Consider the following 22,278-nt stretch of genomic DNA (forward strand, 5'->3'; position numbering starts at 1 on the left):
GAAGATGCCAGACCTGAAGGAGGCGTTGATGGTTCGTTGTAGTTCGATGCAATGGTGAAGGCTGCCCTGTGTAATATGTGCGGTGGACAGATGTCCGTAGGTGCTCCTGAGTGGGTTTTCTACATGGCAGCGTGGATGTGTTCTGCGGTTGTGGGGTCCCAAGTCATGATGGTAGGCTTATCGGTGGCATGGGGGGGGGGGTATTTGGTGTCTGTTCGCTGAAGTTGTCGTAGAGGGTCTTGATCTTCAGCTTTTCGGCGCAGCAGGAGATCCAGTGGCGCAGTTCCACGGCTGTGGCATTGGTGTCGGTCGTGATGCTGGGGGGGTCTTGGAAGAGGGTGGTGTTGAGGTGTTCTTCCGTGATCTTGCTAGTATAATAGCTAATATAGCAGAATTTTCTGTACAAGTGGACGTAATGTGTAAAAAATACAAGGAATAGGGATACATTGAAAATTTCTCTTTAAGTCCATAAATAATATCTTTATGGTGAATAGGGCCATCTCATCCTAACAAAAGTGTGACAACTGAAAAACAACATGGCCTTTATTTTAAAATATTCGATCCAAAGCATTATGATAAAAAAATCACCACTAACCACTAGCTAATTCTACAAGTAGGTTCTGGCTTTACCTATATATATATAAGGACTAGCACACATGTGTGTTCCAAAGTAGTAGGAACATCAAGAAGTTGGTTAGTCAAGAAAACGTATTAAAAAATCAGCGTACCTCAATTATGGAACCTATCCAGTACAGAAAGGACAAGATGATCACAAGTCCCATTGTGAATCTTGATATCAATTTACTAGAGAAACCCATAGCTATTCAACCTCATTGGCAGTATTCATAGACACAGCAAAGAGAGAGAACATTTTGTTCTTAAAGCCCCTTCACCAAGAAAAGTAAACTCACAGTTCCCATGAGAATGAAGAATGATAACAGCACACAAATAAAAATGAATGGAAAACTGTTGAACATACATTGTTTAAGCTGTGACGAATATTGTGAATCACCCAACCAGGCTCATCATAGACACGAGGAGCAACACTGTAAGGTACACCAGTGAACATTAGCAATTAAATCACACACCATCATTCTGCTTCATGCCGGGACCAAAACAGAACATGGAATATTATCAAATCCAGGGTATGAATTTTAGTCTTCTAAACAGCATGCTTGCAACCCCACTGTGGGTTACACACTATAATCTTGTGTGTATAGATGAAGGCATTCACTAAACAAGGGAACAACCTTTTCAAGTTCATGAGCAAGATTACCAATCAATTTCATTAGTTCCAAATAAATATAAGCAACCCAAATGTCGATGCCAACCTGGGAATACATGCACACACTGCGTCAATAGTTCACACAGAACTCATTCTGCACAAAATTATTATATAAAAACAGCAACATTACTGTAGCCATTGTAATATTGTGTCATGATAATTCAGACAGTAAGTTTCCAGTGTAACAGTGCGGATGTATTCACATCATAAATTGCATAATTTGCATTACGTAGTCAGTGTTTAAACAAGATAAGTGCAAGTGACCCACACATGGGCAACAACCACAAACAAACACATAGCTGAAGTAAGTGGTGAAAATCGTTGGTATGTTGGTATGCAAACACCCATACAGAAAACTCTTATTAAAACAGGCAAAAAGTTACCTATCCACACAACTGTTGTGGTATTTTTGCAAACAAAGCCCCTAATATAGCACAACAGTTGTATGGGTGGGTAACTTTTTTGACTGGTCTAATAAGACTTTTCGGTTTCCCCTTAAAACATGTCCTAGGCGTGCCATTGCAGCCTGCATGCAGTTTTAAACTAAGCAAACACAAGGAGATGATGGACAGAGCGCTGAAACGTTTCAGACACGTACCCCCAGGTACAGTTCTGGGTTAAATCCATCATCGTTCCTTTGCTCACTTTGCCACCCCAGTTCAAATCCAGTCATATACAAATCAGTATTGACCCTGTGCCTCATGGGAACAGCCCAGCCCGAACTGCCAATCCAGGACTTCCCTGGACCAGAAACAAGCATCCTGGGACCGGATTCATGGAAACACCCCATATCAGCCAGGACAGCTTAAATCTGGTGGCAAAGTGTGCACAGGACCCACCTCTAGGCATACCCTTCTCACTTAGGATGACAAAAGCAAAAGGAACAAATGATGGATGGAATAATGAACAATGCAACCAGTCACCAAGATCTGGGTTTAATCTATTGTTCTTTTGCTCGGTCCATCAATTGTTCTTTTTGCATTTGTCACACCAAGAGGGACAGGTATGGCCAGATGTGGGTCCCATGCTTTCCATGCCACTGGAGTTGATGCACAACTTTCAATGAAACCACAGGTGACTAAAGTAACTGCCACCTGTTTTCCAGTCCTAAGGTGGCTGAAAAAGATCCTCTGGCAAATTCCCTTAGTGGCTCAATGGACTGTAATCCAGGTTTTAATCATATCCAGATTGGATTATGGTAATGGGTTGTACCTTGGTGCCAATAAGACCTCGGTCCATCATCTACAGCTTGTCCAAAATGCTGCCGCGAGGATGCTCTTTCGCTTACGAAAATCTGCCTCAGTTTCTTATTTGTTTCAGGAACTGCGCTGGCTCAGGATCATTAAGCGCACTGAGTTTAAAGCCTTGTGCTATATGTTTAAGGCATACGATAGCTGAGTGCCACGATATATCAAGGACCACGTAACCTCCTACCAGCCGACTCATTCCTTGAGCTCTTTAAACTGAGATTACATCTAACTCACATGAAAGTCTGCATATCGAGGTCCAAAACTATGGAATTCCCTTCCTGCAGCTCTAAGAAAGTACATTTCATTTTTTACCTTTCGCAAATCTTGAAGACCTGGCTATTTCAATCTAATGCACTTGAAACCCCTACCTGCATCTGCCTTGAGCCAAGAAACCCTTCTAGTAGCTGTGCACAATACAAGTCATAAATAAATATAATAATAAGTGCTGAGCATGCATAATCTATTTTTTGTATCCAACCTGCACTCCATCACACTCCATCATGTCAGCCATATGCTACCCCCTTGCATGCTGATGACGGCCCCCAGCCGTCATGCACTACAGTGCTTGTGTGCTGATGACGGCTGGGGGCTACTGATTGGAATTTTATTGTTTTGGTGTCACATAAGGTAGTAATATTCACTCTTTTTTTCTAAATTAGTGTGGCTATTTCTTACGTAACCAGAGGGTTAAGCACAGGTTATTTTTGTCAGAATACGCTCCACGGGATCCAGATGTTGAGATAATGGTCCACCTCCTGATGTTACCAACACCCTGAATGTAAGAACACAGGGTGTTCGCACTATCAAGCGAGGGACAAAGGGAAAGGGAAGGGTCAGCAGGGAGAAAGGATCTGAAATGACAAATCAACCCAATGTATAAATGAAGCAAGCATAATAAGACTACCCTCATGTAATCTCACTAAACCCTGAATACCTGCTATATACCTGTGAAAATCCAATCTGAGAACATGAGGCTTCTGCATGTACTCGAGGGCTCCTAAGAACAAATCACATCAAGAAAACAGAGATTATATATATGATTTGCAATGACATAATTCATTCATTCGTTAAAGTTTTTAAAGCGCCATTCAAGAAGAAGTTATATCCCTCTTTACCCTGTTGAACGGTAGCCTTGAAATATCCTTTTCCCTTTGGTAAATAAGAAGATGAAACAAGTATACTATATGGAGAGACTTTTCCATGTAGTGTGCTTTCCTAAAAACATCATCCGATATGAGGAAGGCACAATTTGAACAAAGAATATTCTATACGGAAACGGGTAGTTGCGACCACCACTACCGTTCCGCTAAAGAATCCCAAGGATCAGTTCCAGTATAAAAGGAAAGAAACGGCAACACGTGGTTACATCCACCACCGTGTTCCGCTCTGAATTAGTCCACAAGAAATATCACAACCTGCTCTTACCGGAAACGGATAGTTGCGGCCACCACTACCGTTCCAGGCATCCTCAGAGCTATCAGAAATATATTCATATGGCAGTGTGTAGTGGACTACCACCGCGCTCCGCCACAGTACTAAAGAGTTCCAGCACCAGTACTAGCACGGTAACACGAGGCGGAAACCTCTGAGTTCCGCCTAGCAACCAAGAGACACTGGCTGGAGCGAGAGTTAAAAGCACTCCGCGTTCTGCTTAAGACCAAAACGAAATACAAGAAAAAAGGCACCAAGTCTAAAGGGCGTCTCTCTCATCAGACGTTCCCCGCATTCCTCTTACCGGCACCTTTTGTACGGTAGAAGTTCTCCGGACCAGGATTCCAAAACAGAACCACAGGAAACTTAGCATTTCTCACTCGGCACCGGCGAGTGAAAACAAAACCAGGAAGTAGAATTACGCGCATCAGCCAATAGCGCAGGGCAGCAATATACACTTCCTAACCAGGAGGATCATGGGAGTTGTAGTTTTTACCCATTTAGTCAGGCGCAACGTAGCACAGTCCTGACAATTTTAGTGTCTTTTGTAGTTCATGCTGACAGGGGTTGTGGCTGTTGCTTGAGCAGGATTAACACCCCACTCATCTAACAACTCAATTCCTAACAAGGGGAATTGCACCTCTAGCTTTTTCTGAAAAAAATTATGGCAAAAGTACATTCAAACCATATGATTCAAACTAATCCCCATTTCATAACAAATGCGAGATGTGGTGGATACTCTGCTGCATAGAAGAGAGGACCTCCACCTCCAAACCATCCTTGAAGGATAAATGTCGCTGGGGAGGTGAGGAAGCTGAACCCACTACCATACCTACTATATTTTACATTGTATTTACCTGCTCTGCGGAATGCCTGTGGGGAGTTTGCTACTTAGGAGGGATGAACAACATCGTCAAGAATTCCTTGAGGGAGATCTGTCACTGGGAAGAAGAAGAAGGAGTTTAGACCAAATTCCATAGCCCTATGTAGCCCATAGCATGTGGAGACTCTGCTGCTGGGGCTTTCTTGAGGAAGAACCGTTGCTGAGGAGCATGCCCAGGCCAACACTGGGCCCCTCTGCACCCATTAGATGCCAGGCCTGGCCTTCCATTTTAGTTCTATTTTCAAATGAGTCTTTTAAACCTATTATGGGTAAGCGAAAAGGCAATGCTATTTCTGTAACAGGTAAACGCTTTGCCTCCTCTAACTCTTTAAATTCTCACACGTGCCATGGATGCTTTAAATGAAGAAATTGGCTATGTAGAACAGAGGTTGAGTACTTAACATCAGGTATCTTTGGGTAAAATTAACCATACCAAGATCAAAGCATCTACATTTGCCCCTGCTCTGTCTGGTAACCCTTCTACCTCTAACTGTTACTTCAAACTTGAAACTGATATACATGCTTCACACTCTGTGGATGCTCCAGTTACCTCCCCAACAAACAAAAAGAAGTTATAAGCTGTTCCCTAAAGAGTTTTGATTGTCTCCTCCAAAACACCCCAAGCCCATTAATAGATGTGACTCAACTCATTTCAGCACCCTGTTTTCAGTTTTTGATACATTTCTCAAAGGATTAGTGGACAATATTTTTGCTAGCTAGTATTATTTCCAGTTGCAGGATCCTTTTCTGATGCATTATGTTTCTCACTTTGATCCCTATTTGCTTAATCCTAATAATTTGCAAGTTGCATCCTCCCCTCCACACCTTATTGTATTGTTTTGGCTGATGCTCATTTACTTGCACATAACTCCTCAGAATCATTCATGCAAATAAAGAACAAAGTTGTCCATCGGTTGGGGATTAAATCAGAGGTTCCATGAAAATTTTACAACAGCCATATGGACAGGTGGGTAGCCTTGGTTGGTAATTGTAGGAAACACTGGGCTGGTGTTAGAAATGGGATTCCTGGTTGGCTGATGTATGTACCCAGGCCAGGCAGAAACTACCATTCTAGTCAGTGTAGGCCACATACACACTAAAATATAGCCTGTGCTCACCCTCTGGTAGCTTAGCACAGTGTAGTCAGGCCTACCTAAAGAGGCAATGTGTAAAGTATTTGTGCAACACACATACACACACACAGCACCACAATGAATACACCACACAAAAACTGCAGACAGGTTTAGAAAAATAGATTATATTTATCTGTGCAAAATGAGACCAAAACAACTAAAATTCAATCTGTAGAAGTCAAGATATGAAGTTTTAAAGAATGAACCAAAGATACTGCTGAAAAGTCACTAGCAGTCAAAAGGCTATTTGAGGTCATGAAGGACCAGTTCAAATCCAAAGTTCAGGCTGACTGCAATGGGCCCACTCTGAAAGTACTTTGAATGGAGCAAAGCATTGACTCTGAGGGCTGGATGCATCGACCATTCACTGCGTCATCGACGAGCCTTTCTGACATGAAGGCAAAGCATCGTCGAGCGTTATTGTCGGGTTGCACAGCCTGTAGAACCGCTGTTGTTGAACAACCTTTGCATCGGCACCGAAGGGCGATGATTCGGTTACAATCGGCGCAGTGCTGACAATGTCTCTGTTTCGTAGAGAAACAGCTACAAAAGCCACTCCTAAGGCCTAGAACATGAAAGGGGCACCTCAGGCAAGGTCAGGGCTCACAGACAGCAGAGTCAAGCAGCACCAGCAGAATTGCAGTAAGTCTTTTGTGTCCCTGGAACTTCAGAAAACAGGAGGCAAGTCAGCAAGCACAGTCCTGTCGGCCAGGCTAACAATGGGGTTAAATCAGTGCTTTGTGTGAGGAAAGTGTTACAGCAAACAAATGATGGACAGAAGCTGGCAATGCAAACATTCTCCCCAGTCAAAAGATCTGGGTTAAATCCATGTTTTATTTTGCCATGGGAACAGTCCAGACCAAACTGCAAGGCAAGGTCCTCCCTGGACCGGAAACAAGCATCCTATGACCAGTTTCAGGGTATGTCACCCTTCTTCAGCCAGGCTATGTTTGCATTGTCAGCATTCCGTCCATCATTTGTTTGCTGTAACACTTTTCGCCCTAAGTGGGATGGGTATGCCCAGAAGTGGGTCCCTTACTCACTGTGCTATTGGATTCAAGGTAGCCTGGTTAAAGAATGGTGACATATCCTGAAACTGGTCCCAGGATGCTTGTTTCCGGTCCAGGGAGGACCTGGCCTGGCAGTTCGATCTGGACTGTTCCCATGGGGCACAGGGTCAAGACTGATTTGCATATGGCTGGTCCAAACTGGGGTGGCGTAGTGGGCAAAAGAACAATGGATTTAACCCAGATATTTTGACTGGGAGAGAATGTTTGCATTGTCAGCATTCTATATTGAGGGGAAGGAAGACCTTCCTGCACATAAACAATCTTTAAATGGTTTAATGCAGCACATATTGAAGTTGCAAAATGTCATTTTGTTATGCTTTATGTGCAGGAAAGGTCACCTTCCTGCACATAAAAAATCAATGGCAGTTTGCTGTTTCTATGTATACTGCACAACACAGCACACATGGAAACTGCAAAAAGGAGGAGAAATATAGCATATCTCCTCATTTCATCTGTTTGAGAACAGGTTTTCCCTGGTCTTAATTTTAGCGCTGCCTTCTATTTACGCCAGCCTTGTAAATAGGGGACAGCATTAAAATCAAGAGGTGTTGCAGTGGGTGAACGGGGAATGCCCACTGCCACTCCCATTGCCCTTCCCTTTCACACTAAGAGGTTGATTACGATGCAGTCCAGAAAGGCTTTTTTTTAAAAATTTACTATATCAGAATTAATACCAAGAGATATCATTAAGGACCATCATGTTGTTCTATTGGAATTATCAAAGGCATAATCCAGATCCATGAAAGGTATTTGAACAGCTCCTCGTTTTTCCACAGTATATTAATTTAAAAGAAGATGCAAGTTAGAACACTGCTCAATGGTTCCCACCCCAGATATCAAACAAAATTGAGTATCAGATTTTTTAAAATTATCTTTAGTCAACTTAGATAGTCTAGCATTAAGACTCTGCCAGATACTTTTACCACTAAGGGGCCGATCCCGATCTTGATCGGAAGGTCCCCGAAAGCGATCCGGCTGTAAAAAGTACAAGCCGTACGCGTATTCTCAGCCCGACTCGTTCAGCTGTACGAGCGAGCAAGTACGATCTGAGAAATGTAAAATCGCCAACGAATCATTTCCGGGTCTGAACCGCTCCGTACGCCTCTTCCGTAAGCAAACCGTGCCGTGCCATGGAGGCAAATTCCGACCGAACCAGTACGATGCATGCGTCGGACAGCCGGATCGAGCTGAAGTTTCCGGCTAGCAAAACGTCTGGGAAGCTGCCTTTGGGGGTCCGCGTCAGATCCACCATCGCCCGCAGCCTTACAACTCGGACACAGGGGGAGACCAAAGGGTCTCCCCAACACAGGCATATATGGTGCGGATGGCACCGACGCGCACCCACTGTAGGGGGCGCCCTTGTGCGAGACATACCCATTCAGTCAATGGGAGCCCATGTACGCGTCGTATGACCGTCTCCCATTGACTTCTACGGGATTCGGACCGAACTGAGTCCAGCAGGATGTGGCCGCATCGTACTCGCTCGGTCGGATTGCAGGAGTCCGGTTCGGTCGGAAAACACTCCCGATCTGGCTCAGTCGGAGAGCTTTCCGACCCAGATAGGAATTGGCCCCTAAGTATTTCACAAAAATTGGAAACATTACATGTTATCTAGAGCTACTTTCAAATAAACAGGTCTAATTACTGATATGGAGCATGACACAGCAAGACAGAAGCTACATCCCTTATTGGGTACATTAGCTATAAGTGGAGCCTAAATCTATATTTTGTTAATGAAGATCCATTGATATGCCTTCTGAACTCGGTGCTTGCTATAGGATAGCTGTTAATTGTATATTTAACTTCTTCTACCATAAATTCCAGAGGATTAAAGGATGCACTGTTAATATACATAGCTTTAACTTGTGAGGCTGGAAGGGCCTGACAGATATTAGAGAAGTGAGATGCTTAAAATCAGCCTGATCTGTTTTCTGCAACAGATTTGAAGGTATTCCGGAGTGAAAGAGAATGAATACATTTTGGCTGGACAGCACCAAGTGGATCAAGACCAAGACTGATTTGAATATAGCTTGATGTAATCAGAGGCGCCATGGTGGGCAAATGAATGATGGGTTGGAATTCTACTCCTAGCGACTGACAGTAGTTAGACTTATTGCAAGCATCCTCCAATCACCTTTTGTGCGTTTGATATACCGTACTCAGTTGACAAGAGTAGGCCCAGACGGTGCCACTGGAACCAGGTTACACCCTACCTAAAAAACTCAACCAGATAGAAACCAGTATTGAGATACTTGTGTTCCAGTTCAGAGAGGACCTGGCTTGGCAATTCGGACTGACATGCTCAATTAGGGTAGGACCAAGATTGATTTACCTGTGACTGGGTGTAATCTGAGGTGGCAGGATAGGCAAAAGAGCAATAAGTTGGAAGGCTACCCCAAGCGATTGCCTGTGGTGGACAGATTGCAAGCATTCCTCCCATCACCTTTTGTGCGCTTGATCTACCACTTTTGGTGAAAGGGTATGCTGAGATGTGGGTCCTGTGTTTACTGCAATACTGGAAGCAAGCTATATCTGGATGATGAACTCTTTGCAGGGCAACACTGGTCTGAGGTTGCTTGTGTTTCAGTTCAGTGAGGGCCTGGCCTGGCAGATTGGGCTTGACTATTCCATGAGTAGAAGGGTGAATGCTGACTTGCATATGGCTGGGTCCAAACTGAGGTGGCATGGTGAGCAAAAGAACAATGAGCTGGGAGGCTACCCCAAGCGACTGCCAGTGGCTAGATAAATTGCAATCATTCCTCCCATCACTTTTTTGTATTTGCTGTGCTGTCATAAATGGCAAGGGTATGCCTAGATGTGGGTGATGTACTCTCTATGCCACAGGAGCCATGCTATTCCTGGCTGATTAGCCCTTATCAGGGCAAAACCAGTCCTAGGCTGCTTGTGCTTTGATTCAGTAAGGACACAGCCTAGTAGTTCAGACTGGGCTGAACCCATGAGGAGAAGGGTGAAGGCTGATTTGTAGATGGCTGGGTCCAACTGAGGTGGTATGGTGAGCATAAGAAAGATGGGTTGGGATCCTATATACCAAAGAAAAATAATGCTGCACTCCCTGAAGCTCCCCTTGGGACATTTATTTTATTTTATTTGTCAAATACTATTGCACCAGAGACAGCGGCGCATTTTTACTCTTCGTCTTTCTCAATTGGTTTTAGTCTGTTTATACTCGTTTTTGCTACTTTCATGCCTTTTATTCATTCAGAGACATTCTGAGAATTGGGTCCAATGCATATCACACCTGGAAGCCCTTGTTAAAGCAGTAGTGTTAACAGTAGAATCTATGGCACAAACATGGCTCCGCCAAACTTAATTACTATTAGAACTCCAATGGGTAAGTTCAAATGTTCATTGCTTTTGAGCACAATGCTGATTTAACCGCTTCAGCGCGGCGCAGATTCCTGCGCTGTGCTGAACGTTCCATTGGGCTTATGGAACCATGACGGAACGGTTCCGTCATGAGCACAGCTCAACCGACGCTCATGACGGAACCGTTCCGTCATGAGCATGGAAGGGGTTAAAAACAGTTTTTCTTACAATGTTCACCGACTACATGTCCCACAACATACCTGAACCACCTGAGGCTGCTTGGGAGGAGGCAGGCCTGGACTATTGCGCTATTTAGTGCCGGGCGCACTCCCGCTGCGCCAGCGGCGGTCGGTGCAGAAAAGCGCAGTGTGGCGGGAGTACGTCAACAGGCGACGAAATAAGATTTATTTATTTATTTATTTTTCCCTTTTCCGTCATATATTGACCTCCCCCCACCCGCCCGCCCCTCGGTGCTTACCTGAACCGACTGCCGCTGTGTGTGGGATGCACCTGGTTTAAGCACCAGTCCATGGCCAGACGAGGCTGGACTGAGCCACCTTCTTGGCCTTTGGATCAAGGTACTGTGGACATTTTGGGGCATATTATCTATATAAAAAATTATCGCCGGTTTAGCGGCAGAAAGCTGCGGCTAAAGCGGCGATAATGGGCTTGATAATATGTCCTTGGGGATTCCAATAGTAGTCCATGTTCTGGTGTGAACATGGGCTTCTATTGGAATTCTCCAGAGCATATTATCAAGCCCATTATCGTCGCTTTAGCGGCAGTTTTCTGCCGCTAAACCGGCGATAATTTTAACGCCGTCCTTGATAATATGCCCCTTTGTCTCTACCCACACCCAGCCTTAGCAGCACAGTGTGTGTGTTTGCTGACAAACCTGCTTAGTGGTGTGTAATTGCCTACGTTGGAAGAGTCTTGGAAGGATGTCTAACTGGAAACTAGAACTCAAAACGGAGGGGAGGCATCAGCTATAAGAAAGGCCAGTACTCTTGATGGTTACATTTAAAAGGTAGTGGGGGTATTTAATAAAGAATTTTCGAATGTTGAGAGAAGGCTTTCTCCTGCCCCTATTGCCCCTTTTGTTGATGTTGATGCCACACCGCAACCTCACCCTGCACCAGTAAGCCAGCCAGAAGAGTATGTTTATACGGCCAAAAACATCCAGGGGACACAGACTCAAGACCAGGCTTAAGTGAATGAAGATGTCCCCACTCAAAGTGCCCCCTCTTCAATCAAGGCTCCCTCTAAGCCACAAAACCCCCCAAGCTCCAAACATAAAAGAGGTACCACCAGGAAATCAAGTAACATCAGATCCCATTCGAGGTCTGTGGGGGATGAGACTGTAAACAGAGGTGGCCCCTTTACGGACTGCACTGAGGGAAATTTGGACCACCTGGGCAAAATGGTTCAAGCGATTCTGGATGTCAAACTGAAAGGACTGTTTGACCACCTGGAGTCCATTAAAGCGAAACTAACCTACTGTACCTAAAGGCAGGACCCTGGGAGCACCAGACCAGCTTGTGTGAATGCCAGCACTAGTATGTCCAGTGAGCAGCGAGATACCTACCCACTTGAGGCTAGGAGATCGAATGAGATCCCAGTCTCTAACAATGGCACAGTGAAGTTGAGCCAACTGCAACATGTGTAACACCAGCTCGCCAGGTGCAGGGGTACCACGATGGGGCCTTTCCTGCTCACAGCAACACTCCCATAACTAGTACTAACTTGGGTCAGGCTCCACTTCTAGATATGACCTCCTGCCTGCGGCTTGTCCCTTTGTCATTGTGCTTGCTGATGTGCCAACTCTACGTTCCAGTTCAGTGGAGTCTACTGAGGACTTAATTCATATATCTAATCTCTGGTTTGGTGGCAATGTCTGGTGCCAAGACAAGTTATTTAATGAAGTGCTTATGGGCAGAAAGGTTGGTTGGGTGGGGAAGATGCATAAGGAATTTTTAGGTGATTATGTCAATGTAACTTTTCAAAACCCGAGAGTAGCTGGGAATGTGATTGGAGCCTTTACCCAAGGTTGGTATAAGGCCAGCAATGTCAACGTTTTACCCCTCGGCTCCTTTTATAGGCCATTGGTTGTTTAACCCACCCAATCCAGCCCACTAAGTGGCGGGGGGGGATGCGCAGATGTCGCTAAGGCAGCCCAGCCGTATTCTTATAATATCCTGGTTCAGGATCATTTTGGGTCTCTGGGGAGTCTGGCTGATGTTGATTGACTCAGGAATGGCCAGAACATGATTTTGTGTGTTATCAGGAACCTGACTATGTCCCAGGCAGGCAACCTGAAGGGCATGATTTGGTAGAGGGCTATGCAAGTTTACTTCAACTTACTCCCCCTTCTGAAAATGGTAGTACTGTTTTGGTTAGCCCTGTTGACACCAACCACCAAATTCAAACTACTCTCCTGGAATGTTTCTGGGCTAGCCACTAAATAGTATGATGATAACAGGATCACTCTTGTCTCGAATTATTTATGACATGATATTTCTATAAAAGACCTGGACCACGGAAGTTGCCAGCTTGGATGGATTTGTTGCCTAGATAGTCGCGGCAATCCCTATCTCTTCTGACTGAGTAAAAGGAGGCCTAATGGCTTATTTTCCAGTTATCCTGAAGTGCAACATTTGTGTGACATGTACTGAGAGTACTGCAGTTCAAGCATTCCTCCCAACCTGGCAAGAGAGCTTATATATTGCTTTTATAAAATTTTATAATTTAGCATTTTGGCACAGAATATTAACATACTGTTAACTTTTATTTTAGGCCTTGACCATGAACTAGCATCCCTGCACATAGGGTCTCAAATCATGGTTGGGAGTAACTTTAATATCAAACTTAGTCATAAGCCACAGGTTAATGAGGTAACCATCCTGGATAAAGTTAGCACAGGAGGTGTATCGCAGAATTGGGACCAGAAAGCCAATGTTCTTTTCACCATTATCAATATGTTTGATTTTATTACACCTGAGAAGCAGTGGATTCTACCTATTCCACGAATGCTAACTATGTCAGAGGTGAATATGGATCAATTATCAACTATAAATTTGTGTCTAAAGCTCTAAGGGGGAGGGTGCCAAGGGATGGCAATATTGTAACAGCACTGAGTGACCACAACCCCCTGTGGTTGGGTCTGTGTATCCATAAGGAGGAGGTAGGGCCCAAGGCAGCTCCACAGTATCCCTATTAGTCAAGTCTCAGGGGCTTTGCTTGGCTTGGAGGAATGCTGATCTTGGGGCTTTGATGAGAAATCAGTGAGTTAGCCATCTTTACATCCTTAATGATTGTCGATCCCCCTTAGATGACCACCGGGCACGGGCCAACTGTTTTGCCCAACTGGAGCTAGCTATCTTCAACTCCTCATCAAGCCAACTAGACCTGACACCCATGGGGCCGAATAGTTTGAATCCTCTTGCAGGAAGGCATCAGGAAACCCAGGACTATTTTGAAGATCGAAGCATGCAGAGTTGAGTATAAAGGTGCCCTGTGCAAGGAGATTCAAATGGAGTATGGGGAGGCTAGTCCAGTCCTGTTGGCGGAAGGACTCCAGGGCTTTTTGGAAGGTGATCATGGATATCAGCACTCTGGAGTCTGGTAATATTTCAGTCATTACAATCATTAACCCAGAGGAATGGGTGAGCCACTTTAGTGCTCTATATGTCTCTGGCATGCCCTTGGAGAGTTCAGAGACAGCGGAGGTCTTCCCAATAACACTGAAAGTTACCCTGAAAGAGATCTGGGAGGCTATTATGAAGTTTCCATCTAATAAGGCCCCAGGTCCTGATGGGGTCCCTAGGACCTGTATAAATCTGTGTCGGAATTCCAGGGCTTGGTAATATGCAACTGCTATAATGCCTTCTCCAGCACCTGGCTCCCTGGTTCATGGCATACTTCCATCATTGTGGCCATCTTTAAAAAGGGCCACCTTCAACCCACAAGTTGCTATCGACCAATCTCCCTTCTGGATTCCTTGGTAACAATTGCAGGCAGGGTTGTGCAGGAGTGCCTGTTGTTATGGGTCAGGGAGATGAACACGCTGTCTGAGCCCAAAACTAGGACCAGAAGACCTGGGAGGTAACACAGTACACGGTAGCGATATCATTTGAGCCTGCATCCAGATAATGGCCTCTAGAGAACATGGTGGTGTGGCCTTGTGGGCCTGGTGACCAATGGAAGATGGGCAAGGACGAGCCAACCAGCAGGGAAGTAACCGGGACTAACCATCGGAAGTGACCTGGGGCCTTGAGTAGCCCATCTGGCCGAAATCCACACGTGGGGTGCGGAAGTAGGCAGAGGGAGTGAACCGCCAGGGAGAAGAAGAAAGGTTCACCCACTGAGCGGCAGCTCCGCCCTTCCCACCCGAGCAAAAAAGCTGAGCCCGGAGGACTCAGTGGGAAAAGACCAGCCCCACATAGATAAAACAAAGAGGGGCGGAGACGGCCTCGCTCTACTGGAGGAATCGCGCCCAAAGACAGTCAGCGGGAAACAATCTTTCCAGCTTCTTATTGCACCTAATAAATGGACTCTAGCTTGCCTCAAACTCGACCCATCATTTCATTAGCCAGAGCTCATACTTGACCTTTATTTCTATCCAAGCTCACCGGCACCAAACGCCTGATTTGAGCGAGTGGCTCACACCAAAATGATAAATCACCATCATCCAACCTATTTTACAATAAGTGTAGCACCTTCCTCGCATTCTTGTGCTCAGTTATAACCCCCAATACCACAATTGCACTCTGCAATTCACCAAACTTAAAGGACAAAGAATGAAGACATTGATAAAGGAAGATAAGGCACTCCCTTGTTTCCCAAGGAAAGAAGCCCAATGCTAGGAGTCAAAGTGTTGTGTAGCGTTTTAGGACACTAGTGTAATTTTACCGATTCATGTCCTTATGTAGGTATACAGTACCGTATCCTTATATAGGCATAGAAATCATAACCAAATTAAGACATAGCTCACGTAGTCCTAATACGACTTGGCTACTTCCACTAGTTCCGAAAATCTACAACGATTTCTTCGGAAAACCCACTTCAGCAGTCAGGGACTTCCCCCTGCATGAATATTGATTTATCCAAGAACTCATGGAGTTTTCAGAGAACTAAGTCTTTGGTGACATTATTATGTCCAATCTTACGTCAAACTCGGCACCTTCAAGGTATAAATATGCCAACACTTGCCTAAGCAAACACAAGGTGGAGTGGAGCAGTTCGACTATCTACCTACACAACACAGCTCGCCGCAGCAAGTGCCGAAGGAAGCCGACCCTCCAGCAGACACATTGAGAGAGACGCTGTCTTTTCTCTTGACGAGAAGTCCAGCTCCAGTGTTTCCAACCTACCCTTGCGGGTTGTTGTGAAATCGAGTCCTGAGAGAGAGATACCAGACCTCCTTTATTCTAAACTAAGGTACGGAGCTGATTAGACCCTTAGAGAATTCTTGGATCATATTCTTGGCAAAAGAATACTGAAACTAAGCTACACCTCACTTACCTCTTCCCTTGTACTAGACATGGGTTAGGTACACCGGGGTAGGCGTATTTTAAAAGCACCAGTTGAGTACTTTTTAGTCTTTAGTCTTTATTTATTAATGTAAGTATTTAATGTATTTTATGGCTTAGAAACCATATCATGCTTTTACAGTATTATTTTATAATACTCTTCGTACTCTACGCATTGTACTTTACAACCAGCATTACTATTGTAGCCGTTCATTTCCTCTGCTTGAGCAAGAAGACTGTTAAATAAATAACCTTTAAATAACCACCCGGGGAGACGTGGTGAGAGTGGTGGCTGACTGACTGCAGAGGAACTGGCTGGACCAGGAGAGGGGACGGAGCTCCGAGGATTTCTGACTGTGCCGCTTGCTGAGAGGTGTACTGTGTACTCTGTACCCAGCCACTGGAGGGACTGTCTGAAGCGTTCTGGATTGGGGCCAACGAGGAGAGGAGACTTCCCCTGTGTAGCGGGATACCAGGACTGCGAGGACCAGCATTCCTTGCTTGACCACATCTGGTGTCTCTACCCGGTATCAGCCCGCCTGCCTGCCCTATATTACCAGGCTCCTCATCCGCAACGCGGGACGAGTCCGGGCGAAGCCCGGGCCAAGGGCGGGCCCGTTTCATCCCATTCCAGACAGAGCATACCCGGACCGGGCCACCCCCCTTACACCTTACATCTGGTAAGACCCATAATTCAAAAGGGCAACTGAACAATTATTTGGGTGTTAGCTAAAACAAATTTGATTAGGAATGACCACCCGGGAATTGAGAAACAAAACTATGGCCGCCAGGGGACAGCTTACAGGCACCCTGGATAACTTTATCACAAGGGCTAATTCAGTGATCGATCAGGGAATATCGCTGATGGAGCGACGTGTATCGCAGGACCTTTCCATGGTGAAACGCTCCTCGCTGGGTAAAATTGCCAATGCTTGCACGCCGGAGCGCGAGCAACCACCAGGCACGTTGTTGGTTTCAGCCGTTGTCCACTCTTCACCTGCAGTCAAGGTAGAGGAGCATATCCCCTCACTAGGTCCTCAGCAAATTGTGGAATCCCCATTGACTGTGGACACTTCAATTCGGGTCGACCCTTCCAAAGATCAACCAATCTCACATACTAAGGACATTCAGAGGAGGGGCAATTCAAAACGAAAGCGTGCATTGACTTGTGTGGGCGGCAGGTGGAAAACGAAGCGTGCCAAAGCCGGGACCGCTAAAGTTGTCTCTGGAAGTGTCATTTCATCTGTGGGCGAGGGAGCTTGTGTGGAAAATACCACAGGTGTCCAGGGGTCAGAGACATTGTATCAACAGGATTCAGGCCAAAGTACCACGGATGTGGTTCATCAGGATGCAGGCTCTAATGTAGCTAATGATCACATAATGACTATACTGGGTGACCTGCTTAAGACCCTGCTGAAACCATTGGAAGATAGATTAGGGCGCATCGAGCAAAGGCTCATCCAATTTGATCAGGCCAAAAGGGATACCATACCTAAGATAAATCCCAAAGTAATAGAACAGGGGAATCCAGCTGCAAATACTGGGCGCGAGGGTGCCCCTGCTCACAAAGCACCCATTCCATCTGTTGGTGTTATTAATAGCACCAACGCGCCCCTAGGTTGTATCCTGGATCCCTCTGTAACTAGCAACGAAAACCTGAGTAATAGTAGCTCCATGGGCATGATAAATTCAAGGGAGAAGGGACAGACTCAGCCCCCGAAAACATTCAAGATGAATCCCAGCATTGATTTGCCACCGGAAACTAGTCCGTATTTGGTAATTCTGACTCGTGTCCCTGAACTAAGCAACATGAAAATGGAAAAGGAATCATACAGGTCCCTTAAAAACAAAGTGGCAAATTGGCTAAATGTAAATAGACCATTGCCCCCTAATGTTGCTAGTGAAATACTGATGGTAAGAAGAGTTCCATGGGTGGAACGTAGGCCCAAAACTATAGCGGGCGACTGCATTTTGGTCAATTTTAGGAATCCCCGCACTGTTGAGCATATTTGCGACTGGAGCTACAACAGTAGCGGGTCATCAATCTGGCCCTACCCGCTGTCCTTTTTTTGCCCTCCATCCAACTTCCAGGACAGGGTAGGAGGTTGGCACCTAGTGCAAAAATGCTCCGGAGTTAGACTAGAAGGGGCCCCGTATAATCAGACCCCCACACAGAGTTACCCAGCCCTGCAGAACAGGTTTGCCTGCCTGGATGCGGTAGACTGACTGGACCACAATGAGTAGGCAGAAGAAATGGGAGCCCAAATTGACAACACCATGGGGGGCGACCGGGCACTAAAGAGGCTTAAGAGTGGTTCCTCAGGTTCTCAGTTGGACATTCATGTAGTCATTGGGGGATCTGATCATGTATTTGATTCGGAGGATTTGGTTGGGCCGGTCTCCCCAGATGGGGCGCCCCCCACTCAGGCAGAATGTGATGGGGAATCCCGCATGGGGAGAGTGGCCATACCGGATCCAAAGAGGATGACTTTACTTTCATGGAATTTGGCAGGTATTGTTCCTGCCAGGAGGGGTGGTAAAGGGAGACTGTCAGGAGGCCTTGCAATTTGGGTTGCCACCCATCTAAGTTGCATAGCGGAAAATATGTTAACTTACTCGGAAGATGTCCAGTGTGTACTTCTCAAATGGCCAAACGCTTATAAATTAGCTGTCGTGAATGTGTATTCAGGTCCAGTCAGTCTGACAATGGAATCACCCACCATAGACGAACTATCCCATTTTTTAGGGTCACTACCAGCTAACTGCAAGCTTTTGGTGGGAGGGGATGTCAACTGCCAGTTCGAGCCACTATCAGGATTAAAGGAGGGTGCCCTCATGAGTGAGGATGATTACTGGGGGATTCCCCCTTGCCAATCGCCAAGTCCAAAATCATGGTCTCCCTTGGTGATACAGATTATCTCCCTTACCCTGAATAACGCCTTGAGGGCTTGTAACAGGCGTACTCCGTCCGACAGCCCCTCAACGTGTACCTTCAATAGGAAGGGTCATAAATCACGCTTGGACTACATTTTAGTGGAAACAAGCATGTGGTCCAAGGTTTTGGACTTCAGTGTAAAGGAGAGGGCTGATAGTGATCATAATGCCCTTTGTCTGGAAATGGCCTTTCTAGGGCCTAATGAAAGCCCTACTAGTAAAACAAATGACCAGGACACAGGGGCATTATTACTATCCAATAACAGGCGTAGGATTAAATGGGGGAAGCTAGTGGACTCTGCAGAGAATATATCGAAAATTTATGATCTCAATTTATCGAGATGGACAATTTGATTAATCAACCCTTAGCGGCAGATTTTAATGAGAAACTGGGGCATATTCATTGCAGAGCTAGTTGATGGGCTGGGAGAAGTTTTTTACCCAGTGTCCAATCGAAAGAAGAAGAGGACACCAACCTCAGCCTGGTACAACTCTACATGGAAAATACCAAGGCTGAGCTGATCTTAGAGGTTAAGTCTGGCACTAATAAACATAAAATGCACGAGCTCAGACGGCAGTACAAAGAGGTTATGGCCCATGCTAAGAGTGAATGGGACTGGGACAGATGGCATAATCTAACATTGGCCCTAGAATCCAGGGACTCACGAAAATTCTGATCGTTAGTTAATACAGGTTCAGGGGAACCGAAGGCGGCTGTAGAGACAAATATTGGTGCCTCAGTATGGGAATCCCATTTTGGTGCACTATACTCTGATGGAGCCCCTGCGGCCAAGAGGCAGCCTCTTTAATTCCATCAGCACAGTGTAAGCCTTTGGAGTTCACACTGGGGGAAGTGCTTAATGCAATAGGGAGACTCTCAAGGGGGAAGGCTCCAGGTCTTGATAAACTGCCAGGAGATTTATTCAGGCACCAACCAGAGATTTGGGGTCCCTACTTGCATATTATTTTTAATTCAATTTTGGAGGGAATGGAGATTCCCTGTACTTGGCTGGGTGCAGAGATAGTTCCGATTTTTAAAAAGGGCTCTCCTCTGCCAACAGCCAACTACAGGCCAATCAGCCTTATAGATGTCCCCCCAAAACTTTTTGCCCGTCTTCTATTGGATCAGCTCTTAGATTGGATGGAGGACAACGCAATTCTTAGTCCCCTCCAGGCAGGATTCAGGAGGAACACATCCCCATGGACCAGATCTTTCGCCTTGTTCTCCTTTTCTGGAAAACGGCAAAGATAGAGGGAGGCAGCCTGTACGTGGTGTTTGTGGACCTCAGGTCCGCATTTGACTTGGTGCAGCAAGCGAAACTATGGGCGGTTCTTGGGGAACTGGGCGTTCCACCCCAGCTCCTGCATGCATTGATTAGGCTCAATGAAGGGAACTTCGCCGAGGTCAGATTTGGAAGGCATGGGGCATTGTCACCCAGGTTTCCAGTTGGCAGAGGGGTGAGACAGGGTTGCGTCTTAGCACCGACCCTGTTTTGCCTCAACGTCAACGGCGTAATATCATACCTTGACAATGTCCCTAATAATGACGCCCCAAGGCTGCAGGCAGGATGGTCCCAGCAATCATGTTTTCCGATGATACTCTCCTGCTTTCCAGATCCCCAATGGGGATCCAATGGATATTGGACGGGTTTGGGGACTTCTGTAGAGATCATGGCCTTGAGATAAATGCAGAGAAAACTAAGTTTATGGTATTCAATCCCTCGGCAACCACCAGACCCAATCCGACTCTAGGGTCAGACAGGTTGGAAAGGGTCACGACGTTCCAATATCTGGGGGTAACTTTGCATGAAAACCTATCTTGGGGGCCACAGATAGTAAGATCCCGTTTAAAGCTATCGCAACTACTGGGGGGCATTCTGAAGGTCTCAAATTTGTCAACCTTCAAGCCAGTAAGCCCTGCACTTGAGATGTACAAAACCCAAGCCAGAGCAGCTGCACTTTATGGCGGAGAATTATGTAGGTACAGCGGTGGCTTAGAACTCACCAAGGTAGAGACAAATTTCCTCAGACGGTTGTTGTCGTTACCACAAGGCACTCCCCTCTTACCCTTAAGATTAGATCTGGGACTTGCTTCTATAGGCGATGAGCTTGCACTAAAACCTTTGAGGTTTTGGCATAGGTAATAGTCTACCACAGAACTGACACACTATAGGCAAGAGCTGAAGCACGTTTTGAGCTTTAGCTGTTCTGATAGAATACCTTGGCTGGCCTTTGTCAAACGAGAATTCTCACGACTGGATCTGGGACTGTTGTGAGGTCTCCCGCAAATCCCTGACCAGGATTTTTAAGGACAAAAGTCTAAGTACGCTTGTCTGTGCCCCAAAAATTGGCAACCTTACTGATCAATTCCTGGTCTCCAAAAGTTCTTTTAAATTTGAAGAATTTATGGATATTATTTTTCCTATTATTGCAAGGAAACTTTTTATCCAATGGAGGTATGGCACCTTGCCTCTTAAACTCTTCACAAGTAAATGGTCTGCTACGGACGATAAATCTTGCCCAGGATGCAGCACTAGCGCAGAGGATGAAATTCACGTACTCTTTATCTGCCCCGCTTATAGAAGACCAAGGAAGTACTGGCTGGTACCACTATGTAGGAATTTAGGTTTCAGAAACTGTTTACATTCATTTAGAATCTTAAAATCGAGCACTTTAAATTGCATTGTATTTGCACTTTCCAAGTACCTATTAGCTATGTGGACTATAAGGAAAACATTACCGCAAAGCTAATATCCACCTGGAAAATGAATTTTTAGTGCATAGTAAATCGACTATTTTCTACCTCATTGATATAATGTAAGTACTGTTTTTATGACTTTTTCCTTGCAACATTGTATTGATTAGATGTTTTTATTGTTAATTGAAATTTTATGGCTGGATGATTTTATTGTTTTCCTTGCATCTTTTATGGCCATGATGGACAAAATAAAGAACTTTTGGATTGGATTGGATTGGAATAACCTTTTATTGAAAACGCCCGTCTCTCTATTTCTCTGCACCTCTGCTGAAATGAAGCATGCACAATTAACTAAGTAAAATACCTATCTATTGTTTCTGCGACTCTAGGGATACATTTCCTATTCTTGGGAACCAAAGTTGTCATGTTTATGCGGTTGTCAAAAACGAATCCCTTCTTGCGTATTCAAGAAAGTTTCTAGTGACCTCTGAGCTAGCTAGCACACACAATTAAGTCTAGTATATTCGGTAGTGACCTAGTCGACCTCAGTCCTACGTCTAAACTACAGGATATATTATTCCAATGCGCAGAGCCTATTGGGAATATAGGAACTACACTACAAAAGCCCTGGGGAGGTTGCACAGTACACAGTAGCGGTACCGTTTGAGCCTGTGTCCAGCCAGTGGCCTCCGGAGAATGTGGTGGTGCGGCCTTGCGGGTCTGATGACTGCAGAAAGAA

This window comes from Lissotriton helveticus, chromosome 1_1 (genome assembly GCF_964261635.1).
Source record: "Lissotriton helveticus chromosome 1_1, aLisHel1.1, whole genome shotgun sequence".
Classification (NCBI taxonomy): Eukaryota; Metazoa; Chordata; class Amphibia; order Caudata; family Salamandridae; genus Lissotriton; species Lissotriton helveticus.